The sequence below is a fragment of the Engystomops pustulosus genome, chromosome 11, assembly GCF_040894005.1.
Source record: "Engystomops pustulosus chromosome 11, aEngPut4.maternal, whole genome shotgun sequence".
NCBI classification, from domain to species: domain Eukaryota; kingdom Metazoa; phylum Chordata; class Amphibia; order Anura; family Leptodactylidae; genus Engystomops; species Engystomops pustulosus.
In genome coordinates, this window is record NC_092421.1 from 79,033,112 (window position 1) to 79,045,104 (window position 11,993).

The window sequence follows — 11,993 nt, forward strand, 5'->3', positions numbered from 1 at the left end:
AGATTCTGCCTCTATGCTGCGCTCCCGAACAGCGCAGCATAGAGGCAGAAAAGTGATCGATCCGGATGGTGATCAATTGTACCAGTGACTTATAGCGACACTGGTACTATTGATCCGGGGGCCCGAGTGGGCCCCTCCAGTACCCCGGCACTTTCCCTGGTTGTCCGGGTGCTGGCGCCGGGCCTGTGTCCATGGATATGTGTGTGCATGCGCCTATAGACTTGTATGGGTCAGTGTTCATGTGCCTGTAGACTTGTATGGGTCAGTGTTCATGTGCATGCGCCTATAGACTTGTATGGGTCAGTGTTCATGTGCATGCGCCTATAGACTTGTATGGGTCAGTGTTCAGTGTTCATGTGCATGCGCCTATAGACTTGTATGGGTCAGTGTTCATGTGCATGCGCCTATAGATTTGTATGGGTCAGTGTTCATGTGCCTGTGCCTGTAAATTTGTATGGGTCAGTGTTCATGTACATGCACCTGTAACACCCCTGCCAATGCGTGGGCAGGCTGGTAGTTGTGAATATCGCCCTCTTCAGTTCAGGAGCTGTTAGGGAGAGTCATGAACCTCCTAAGAGGTTTCTAGAATCTGCGATATTGTGTAATTGCAGCTGTAGCTACTGCCTGGCAAGGTAACAGTTAATTGTGATATGTAATTGTCCAATGATGTTTCTGTAACACAAGCTGGAAGGTGATTGGAGGAGTGCTACCACCTGACCGGGGGGGGGGGGGGGGGGTATATGAACCCCTGCTGGGGGGAAGAACATGGTTCTTAGGTTCTTAGTCTGCAGACAGAACCAGGCCTCAAAGTCTGTCTGGCACAGCCAGTGTCCTAACATCAGGAAATTCAAGTGCCTCAGGGGTCCTGCCTGGCACACAGGGCAAGTCCGGATACTTAAGCCCAGAACTGCAGCTCCACCACCAGGACTCATTTCCATCTGAATCTACTATCAGGCTGCGTGTAACCTTCCTGCTCTCCATGACTCTTCAAGCTTAAGAATCTGTTCTGAGATCCTTTAGGACTGTTGCCTGTGGTTTGAGGTTTAATAAAGAACCGTGAGTCATTTTGCACAGTCATGTTGCCTCCGCCTGATCCCTGGATACGGCTGTCAGCACCACGGGCTCCCCATCTATTACCCAGGGACTCATCCTACAGACACTCAGGGGTTGCCCCAGGGAGAACCAGTACATCAGCCTCTCCCTCCATATTTCTTGCACACACCATCTGCTGGAGAGCTACCAGGCTGTAGGACAGCCCTCCGGTCCCCATACCAAGCACCTACTAGCGTGCCTGCAACCACCAGCCACTCCGGTATCCCGGGCCCCGGCTGTCTTTAGGCCCCAAGAAAAGGCCCCAGTGGGGGATGTTGCACATAGACTTGTATGGGTCAGTGTTCATGTGCATGCGCCCTATGGGGCAGATTTACTTACCCGGTCCATTCGCGATCCAGCGGTGCGTTCTCTGCGGTGGATTCGGGTCCGCCTGGGATTCACTAAGGCAGTTCCTCCGACGTACACCAGGTGGCGCTGCTGCGCTGAAGTCCTCCGAAATGCACTCAAGTTCACCGGCCTATTCCTAGTGAAGGTAAGTGCAAGTTCCGCGTAAATTTTTTTTAAAAATGCGGCGGTTTTTCTGAAACCGTCGGGTTTTCGTTCGGCCATGCCCCCCGATTTCCGTTGCGTACATGCCAGCGCCGATGCGCCACAATCCGATCGCGTGCGCCAAAATCCCGGGGCAATTCAGGGGAAATCGGCGCAAAAGCGGAAATGTTCGGGTAGCACGTTGGGAAAATGCGAATCGGGCCCTTAGTAAATGACCCCCAATGTGTTCCCCGGTGTGAATGAATCTCCCAATGTTGTTCACCTTCTGTAGGTTTTGGCTCAGACAAGTTTGAGACTTTAATATTAAGAAATGTATATTTACAAATGTCAGGATTCCTGGAATTAAGGCTCAGGAAAACGAAACATCAAGTCCAACAGTTCCTTAAATATCTCTAAGTCCAATGTCCTGGAAATAATAAAAGCATCACGAGTGCAGAGAGAGCGCCACCATATGGCAATGGAGAGAACTGCATGTCCGGAGCGACGGATCCAGCGCTCATCATTATTATGGATGGAAATGTTCTATGAGTTCTGGAGGACGACCTCCCGCAGAACTCGCTGTGTGGTCCATATTGGTGGTGCCGTCAGCGGGCCGGGCCGTACAATGGTGCCAAGCCTACTGGACCTACGAGCCCTGGGAATGGACCTCCTGGAGTAAGGGGGAGATTACCGGAAGATGGAGAAAGGAAAAGTCCTGGGAATGGAGGAAGATGATGGTTGGGAATCTGCGCGGAGCAGGGGAAGGATTGGAAGGGAGGAAGAAGCTGCTGACCAGGAATCTGGGGACCGTTGTGAGGGCCACATCCTCTGCCGTCCGATCCTCCTGGCGGTTGCTGCTTCTTCCACTTGGTTCTCCTGTTCTGGAACCAGATCTTGACTTGGGTCTCTGTGAGGTGAAGGGTCAGCGCCAGACTTAACCTCTCACATACGGACAGGTAGCGGCTGCTGCGGAAGCGGCTCTCTAGCGCCACCAGTTGTTCGTAGGTGAATGCAGTGCGGGCGCGTCGAGGCTTGGAGCTGCTCACAGCGGGACTCAGGGCCTGATCGTCTGTTGATTCCTTCATCCCGGGAGAACCAGAAGGTCCAACCTCATCCTCTGGAGCCACAGCTGGATCTGCAGCGGAGAAGATCAGGTCTGGAAAATATACGAAAGAGATGGAACTGAGCCGGAAATTACCAAGACATCGAGGGATTGTACAAAGACATGACGGGGGTTACACCGCAACAATATGTAGGTTATACCAAGGCATCTTAGAGGTTACACCAGGACATTATGGAGGTTATACTAAGAAATCATGTAGGTAATACTTAAGTATTAGAGAGGTTATATAAATCTCTGCTTGCTGTCATCCTATGGGGAGTTTCATTGTTACTTGCTGTGGATAAATTCCAGTCCCTGGTCATGTGATGTCACACAGGTGCACAGTTTGTTATATCCCCGGGAATGTGATGTCACACAGGAGCAAAGACCAGGGATATAACGAGCCATGCACCTGTGTGACATCACATTCCCGGGGATATAAAAATCTGTGCACCTGTGTGACATCACATGACCAGGGATATAACGAGCCGTGCACCTGTGTGACATCACATGAACAGGGACATAATGAGCCGTGCACCTGTGTGACATCACATTCCCGGGGATATAACAAGCCGTGCACCTGTGTGACATCACATGACCAGGGATATAACGAGCTGTGCACCTGTGTGACATCACATGACCATGGATATTACGAGCCGTGCACCTGTGTGACATCACATGACCAGGGATATAACGGGCCGTGCACCTGTGTGACATCACATGACTGGGGATATAACAAGCCGTGCACCTGTGTGACATCACATGACCAGGGATATAACGAGCTGTGCACCTGTGTGACATCACATGACCAGGGATATAACCAGCCGTGCACCTGTGTGACATCACATGACCAGGGATATAACGAGCTGTGCACCTGTGTGACATCACATGACTGGGGATATAACGAGCCGTGCACCTGTGTGACATCACATGACTGGGGATATAACAAGCCGTGCACCTGTGTGACATCACATGACCAGGGACTGATTTTTATCCACAGGAAGTAAACATTAAAGCTTCCTGAATGACAGCAAGCAGAGATCTAGAACATATTGAAGAATTCATACACAACATATTGCTGAACTTATCATTACACGAACAATATAACTTATCTGCTGGAAACAATTAGGGTTTTTGAATTTTAGTAACAGCCCCCAAATTTTTCCAGATTCGAAGCCTATTTTAAAGTCTGTAAACTGTGGTGTTCCCCTGGGAAACTGCATGATCTTACATTTAGTGCAATTCCCCAGCAGAGCACCGGGCGGCGCCATGGACACAGTTAGTGCTTTGCTCTGGAGATTCCATGGACATCGTCTTGTGTCCAGTCTCAGGGATTCAGAGTAAATTGCGTAAAATTATTTTATTTCCATCCGTCAGATATTTCAGAATCTCCTCTGGAATAAATTCACATTCACTAAATATTTGTCCAGGACAAATCTCACACATAAATCCATTTCCAGACATTTTGGAGACGTCTCATTCATGTTTTCTACAGAAACATTTGGATAAATCTGTTCCATTTATCTGAAGTTTCTGTGAGATTATTATTATTACAGTCTACGGCTGATCCTACACCACACATTGCGCTGACCTGTGACCTGCAGTGGACTTGGCGCTGGTTCTATTAGTCCGGGTCACTGCCGGTGATTGGATCGATATCTGTCATCTCTGTAATCCGGGAGCCTGTGCTCAGAGATAGGCAGCCGCCAGTAATGGGATATTGATCAGTGCCAGGGACAGCTCACCCGCTCCCCATAGGGGCAGAGCTATTAGCGGGTCATATCTCCCTTGTATCCGGTGACATTACGGATATTTGGATGTGAAATTGGTCACCTAACTACTAGGTAAATCCGGGCGATATATTATAAACTGTATAGTGGGGTCCTGACACTTATGGCATTATAGGGGGGTCTTCTAGGAGGATGATCACATAACATAGTGGTCTCTAGACTGTATGAGAATCTTTCCATCTACAATCACTTTATGAGTCTGGAATCTCACTAAAAGACTCTTGGAGGTTCCTAAAAGTAAGAGGCAAAGTCATCATTTGGGATTTGAAGCAACTTACGAATAAACCCCAATCATATCCTAATTACTGGCGATAATTACCTAATTACCCCCCCCCCCCCACCCAGTCTCACCTGCAGCCTCGTCCTCCCTCCGGCTCTTCTCACCTGGTTTCTTGTTCTTAGTTTGACTCAAGATGTCCACAATGGAGAAAGGTGTGCGGAGATGTTTGGGAGCAGAGGTCATTCTTTCGTCCTCGCTGTCACAGTTTAACATCCCCATGATGTTCCAGATGTGTCCTCCAGCAGATTCCCGGGATTGTGGATGGATCAGAGAAGTTTCCTGCTTTGTAGTGTGGATGTTGTCAGCAGCCCCCCGGTGTCTCCTCTGTGTGAGGACCACTCTTTATGTGAGATAAGTGAGGAGGAGACACAGCGGGAGGAGAAGACACTAACAAGGGGAGGAGAGGAGAAGTCTATTTATCCCTGGTACCCAGTCCATTTACTTGTCCTTGGTGTCCTCCTATTGTGTCTTTCACAGCCCCAATTAGCGCCCCCTCCACCAGCCCATCCTGTAATTCTGCTCTTTCATCTCCCATCTGTCCATCATCTCCATCATCGCTGTAATTCCTCATCCATTTGTATTGGTTGGTTAGATATAATAGGTAATGATTAGAGCAGCCGTTATCTGATCATTGTTCTCCGCTTATAGATTGATGTGGATTTTACCTAATTCCCAAAGGAAAACTCAACCCCAGAGAATATTATAGTCACAGAACGTCCAATCATTTCCATCGCTGGACGGAATCTTGTCTTACGTTCTATAGAAAGTTGTGACTGAAATGTAACTTCTCAAACTGAGATGAAACTTTCTATCAATTTAGTAACAAGTACAATTTCATCATTTAGTTATTTACATCATTTTAGTCTTTTGTTTAGAAAGTTTCATTTATTTATTTATCTTTTTGTTGAACTTTGTCCTGTAACAAATAAGTTATATTAGCCCCAATGACAGGGGAACCTCCAGAGCAGATGTACAACTACAGGACCCGCAACGACTACAGCACCCACCGTGGTCTCGCCACCTGCGGCCGTCATATTACAGCTCTGACGTGTACACATTATACATCACTAGAGATCATAAAACATAACAGATCGGCCAGTAATAAATGTGGCGCACGGTCAGTAATAAATGTGGTGCAGTCAGTAATAAATGTGGCGCACGGTCAGTAATAAATGTGGTGCACGGTCAGTAATAAATGTGGTGCACGGTCAGTAATAAATGTGGCGCACGGTCAGTAATAAATGTGGTGCACGGTCAGTAATAAATGTGGCGCACGGTCAGTAATAAATGTGGTGCACGGTCAGTAATAAATGTGGCGCACGGTCAGTAATAAATGTGGTGCACGGTCAGTAATAAATGTGGTGCACGGTCAGTAATAGATGTGGTGCACGGTCAGTAATAAATGTGGCGCATGGTCAAACTAAGCAGTAACAGCCCCATTAGGTGCATAGTTTTCTACCTCGCTGGACACAGCAGCCACAACACAAAATTGGTGCAGACATTTTATAAATACAAGATCCAAAAACATTTTATCTAGTGCAAAATCAGACAGAAAACTGGCGCAAACACTTTAACTGCTTGACGACCGCCTGCTGTGTATTCAAGGTGTGCATCGGGTTCCGGTGCATGGAGAGGGCTCACGGGCGGAGCCTTCTCCATAGCCGGTAAGTCTTAGCTGCATAATGCTAGCAGCGATCGCAGGTGTTATCCAGGCGATAGCTTCAAAAAGATGATGGCGCATGGGCGCTGCCATTATACCGGGGATTATCGCTCCCCGTGACGTCATCGGGGAGCAGCGACCCATCGCCATGACAGCCTCGGGTCTTCTAAAGAGCACATTGAAATGATTGAGGAGAAAAATCCCCATAAACTGTAGTATATGACAGGATCGTACAGACAACCTAGGGTTAAAGTTCCTTGGGGAGTCTGAAAAAAAGTAAAAAGAAAATAAAAAAAAAAATTATAATAAAAAAACTAAAAATTAAACCCCCCCCCCATTTCCCTAGAACTGATATAAATATAATTAAACAGTAAAAATCATAAACACATTAGGTATCGCCGCATCCGAAAATGCCTGATCTATCAAAGTATAATAACCGTTTTTAACAGCGTTTAACCCCGTAACGGAAAATAGCGCCCAAAGTCGAAAATGGGACTTTTTTTCCATTTTGAAAAACATAAAAAAAATCAATAAAAAGTGATCAGAAGGTCACACAGTCCTAAAAATATCATTGAAAACGCCATCAAAAGTCGCAAAAAACTACACCCCCCACAGCTCCGGGCACCAAAGTATAAAAAAGTTATTAGCGCCAGAAGATGGCAAATCCCAAAAATATTGTACAGAAGGTTTTAATTTTTGTAAATGTATGAAAATATTATAAAACCTATAAATGTGTTATCCCTGTGATCGCACCGAACCGAAGACTAAAGTAGACGCGTCACATGGGCGCACAGCGGAAGCCGTAAGATCCAAACCCACAAGAATACGGCGCAAACGCGTTTTTTCACCATTTTCACTGCATTTTTATTTTTTCCTGCTTCCCAGTACACGGCCAGGAATATTATATATTATCACTATGAAGAGCAATGTGTTACACAGAAAACAAGCCCCCGCTCAGCTCTGCACATGGAAAAATAAAAAAGTTGTAGACTTTTGAAGGTGGGGAGTGAAAATGGAAATGAAAAAAACAGGAAAGGGCCCGGTCGTTAAGGGGTTAATAGACGTGGCCCGTTCTCACCCTCCAGTAATGGGTGGAGGAAATGTGCAGGAACAGAACGTGGATCCGTTTCCCGTGGCTTGTGTCCGGTATTTCTAGAACCTTTATGTGATTGGGCTTATTGTTCCATATCACACAGGACACAGGAAGGCGATGCCAGTGATGCTGAGTGCACCTGTGTATAGCCCGGGTGGCCTGGGGGACATGCGCCCTGTGTGCCAGTGATGCTGAATGCACCTGTGTAAAGCCTGAGTGGGCTGGGGGACCTGCCCTCTGTGTGCCAGTGATGCTGAGTGCACCTGTGTATAGCCCGGGTGGGCTGGGGCACATGCGCCCTGTGTGCCAGTGATGCTGAATGCACCTGTGTAAAGCCCGAGAGGGCTGGGGGACCTGCCCTCTGTGTGCCAGTGATGCTGAGTGCACCTGTGTATAGCCCGGGTGGGCTGGGGCACATGCGCCCTGTGTGCCAGTGATGCTGAATGCACCTGTGTATAGCCCGGGTGGGCTGGGGGACCTGCGCTCTGTGTGCCAGTGATGCTGAATGCACCTGTGTAAAGCCCGAGTGGGCTGGGGGACCTGCCCTCTGTGTGCCAGTGATGCTGAATGCACCTGTGTATAGCCCGGGTGGGCTGGGGGACCTGCGATCTGTGTGCCAGTGATGCTGAATGCACCTGTGTATAGCCCGGGTGGGCTGGGGGACATGTGCTCTGTGTGACAGTGATGCTGAGTGCACCTGTGTATAGCCCGGGTGGGCTGGGGGACATGCGCTCTGTGTGACAGTGATGCTGATTGCACCTGTGTATAGCCCGGGTGGGCTGGGGGACATGCGCCCTGTGTGCCAGTACTGCTGAATGCACCTGTGTATAGCCCGGTTGGGCTGGGGGACATGCGCTCTGTGTGCCAGTGATGCTGAATGCACTTGTGTATAGCCCGGGTGGGCTGGGGGACATGGCCCTGTGTGCCAGTGATGCTGAATGCACCTGTGTATAGCCCGGGTGGGCTGGGGGACCTGCGCTCTGTGTGCCCGTGATGCTGAATGCACCTGTGTATAGCCCGGGTGGGCTGGGGGACATGCGCCCTGTGTGCCAGTAAAGCTGAATGCACCTGTGTAAAGCCCGGGTGGGCTGGGGGACCTGCGCTCTGTGTGCCCGTGATGCTGAATGCACCTGTGTATAGCCCGGGTGGGCTGGGGGACATGCGCCCTGTGTGCCAGTAATGCTGAATGCACCTGTGTATAGCCCGGGTGGGCTGGGGGACATGGCCCTGTGTGCCAGTAATGCTGAATGCACCTGTGTATAGCCCGGGTGGGCTGGGGGACATGCGCCCTGTGTGCCAGTAATGCTGAATGCACCTGTGTATAGCCCGGGTGGGCTGGGGGATGTGCGCCCTGTGTGCCAGTAATGCTGAGTGCACCTGTGTATAGCCCGGATGGGCTGGGGGATCTGCGATCTGTGTGCCAGTGATGCTGAATGCACCTGTGTATAGCCCGGGTGGGCTGGGGGACATGGCCCTGTGTTCCAGTAATGCTGAGTGCACCTGTGTATAGCCCGGGTGGGCTGGGGGACCTGCGATCTGTGTGCCAGTGATGCTGAATGCACCTGTGTATAGCCCGGGAGGCCTGGGGGACATGCGCTCTGTGTGCCAGTGATGCTGAGTGCACCTGTATATAGCCCGGGTGGGCTGGGGGACATGCGCTCTGTGTGCCTGTAATGCTGAATGCACCTGTGTATAGCCCGGGTGGGCTGGGGGACATGCGCCCTGTGTGCCAGTAATGCTGAATGCACCTGTGTATAGCCCGGGTGGGCTGGGGGACATGGCCCTGTGTGCCAGTGATGCTGAGTGCACCTGTGTATAGCCCGGGTGGGCTGGGGGACATGCGCCCTGTGACGTCTTCCGGGTAATTCAGAAATCCGGTGACATCTCGGAAACCCAGGAATAATCTTGTGAAGGAATAAGATTGGATAGTTTGGGGGTCATTTACTAAGGGCCCGAATCGCGTTTTTCCAACGTGTTTCCCGAATATTACCGTTTTTTCCCTGAATGGCCCCACGCGATCGGATTGTGGCACATCGGCGCCGGCATGCACGTGACGGAAATCGGGGGCGTGGCCGTCGGAAAACCCAACGGATTCTGTAAAATCGCCGCATTTAAAAAAAAAAACCTGCACCAAGGAATAGGTTGGTGAACTCCGGCGGACTTCAGCGCAGCAGCGACACCTGGTGGACATTGGGCGCACGACCTTAGTGAATCGCCGGAAGACACGAATCAGCATCGGAGAACCCGCCGCTGGATAGTGAATGGACCGGGTAAGTAAATGAGCTCCTTTGTGTTTCCTTCCATCATTATTATTCTGCGTCGCCCGGACCTGGTGACTGCCGATCAATACTCGGGCGCGTGGCCGGGGCTGATAAGACGGATCCAGACATCAGCTCCAGGAACCAGCGCTCTGCAGCTTGTACTGACATGAAGAGTCATCAGCTCCTAATCCCCAGCTCTAAGGACAGGTGACGAGGATGGACGTCCCCTCGAATGTTTAGTCCTTGAACCTCTCTGTCAGTTTGTTTACTTAGATAAACATAAGAAAAAGTGAATTTTTGAGAACAGATTCATAATATCCGGATGGTGGAGTCCAATCCCTGACGAGACAATACAAGGACAGCGACATTCTCTCTGTAGTGGACAGACAAGGTTACTGCAAATCTGAATGGAAGCAATACCTCGTCCAACCACAGCAAGGGAGCGGCGCTGTCTGCTTTCTGTTGCATTCCTAGTTTGCCTCATTCACTAAGAACATTCACAAACAGGGGGCGTACTATGTGCAGGGTGTACTATGTGCAGGGTGTGTACTATGTGCAGGGTCCTGTGTGCTATGTGCAGGGGGGTGTACTATGTGCAGGGTCCTGTGTGCTATGTGCAGGGGGTGTACTATGTGCAGGGTGTACAATGTGCAGGGGGTGTACTATGTGCAGTGTGTACTTTGTGCAGGGTGTGTACTATGTGCAGTGTGTAGTATGTGCAGTGTGTACTATGTGCATGGGGTGTACTATGTGCAGGGTCCTGTGTGCTATGTGCAGGGGGTGTACTATGTGCAGGGTGTACAATGTGCAGGGGGTGTACTATGTGCAGTGTGTACTTTGTGCAGGGTGTGTACTATGTGCAGTGTGTAGTATGTGCAGTGTGTACTATGTGCATGGGGTGTACTATGTGCAGGGGGTGTACTATGTGCAGTGTGTACTATGTGCAGGGTGTGTACTATGCAGGGGGTGTACTATGTGCAGTGGGTGTACTATGTGCAGGGGGTGTGCTAGGTGCAGGGGGTGTACTATGTGCAGGGGGTGTGTACTATGTGCAGGGGGGTGTACTATGTGCATGATGTGTACTATGTGCAGGGGGTGTACTATGTGCAGGGGGGTGTACTATGTGCAGGGGGTGTACTATGTGCAGGGGGTGTGTACTATGTGCAGGGGGGTGTACTATGTGCAGTGTGTACTTTGTGCAGGGGGTGTACTATGTGCAGGGGGTGTACTATGTGCAGGGTGTGTACTATGTGCAGGGGGTGTACTATGTGCAGGGTGTGTACTATGTGCAGGGTGTACTATGTGCAGGGGGGTGTACTATGTGCAGGGTCCTGTGTACTATGTGCAGGGTTGTGTACTTTGTGCAGGGGGGTGTACTATGTGCAGGGTGTACTTTGTGCAGGGGGGTGTACTATGTGCAGGGTCCTGTGTACTATGTGCAGGGTCCTGTGTACTATGTGCAGGGGGTGTACTTTGTATAGGGGTGTGTACTTTGTGCAGGGGGTGTACTATGTGCAGGGGGTGTACTATGTGCAGTGTGTACTATGTGCAGGGTGTGTACTATGCAGGGGGTGTACTATGTGCAGTGGGTGTACTATGTGCAGGGGGTGTGCTAGGTGCAGGGGGTGTACTATGTGCAGGGGGTGTGTACTATGTGCAGGGGGGTGTACTATGTGCATGATGTGTACTATGTGCAGGGGGTGTACTATGTGCAGGGGGGTGTACTATGTGCAGGGGGTGTACTATGTGCAGGGGGTGTGTACTATGTGCAGGGGGGTGTACTATGTGCAGTGTGTACTTTGTGCAGGGGGTGTACTATGTGCAGGGGGTGTACTATGTGCAGGGGGTGTACTATGTGCAGGGTGTGTACTATGTGCAGGGGGTGTACTATGTGCAGGGTGTGTACTATGTGCAGGGTGTACTATGTGCAGGGGGGTGTACTATGTGCAGGGTGTACTATGTGCAGGGTCCTGTGTACTATGTGCAGGGTTGTGTACTTTGTGCAGGGGGGTGTACTATGTGCAGGGTGTACTTTGTGCAGGGGGGTGTACTATGTGCAGGGTCCTGTGTACTATGTGCAGGGTCCTGTGTACTATGTGCAGGGGGTGTACTTTGTACAGGGGTGTGTACTTTGTGCAGGGGGTGTACTATGTGAAGGGGCTGTGTATTATGTGCAGGGTGTGTACTATGTGCAGGGGGGTGTACTGTGTGCAGTGTGTACTATGT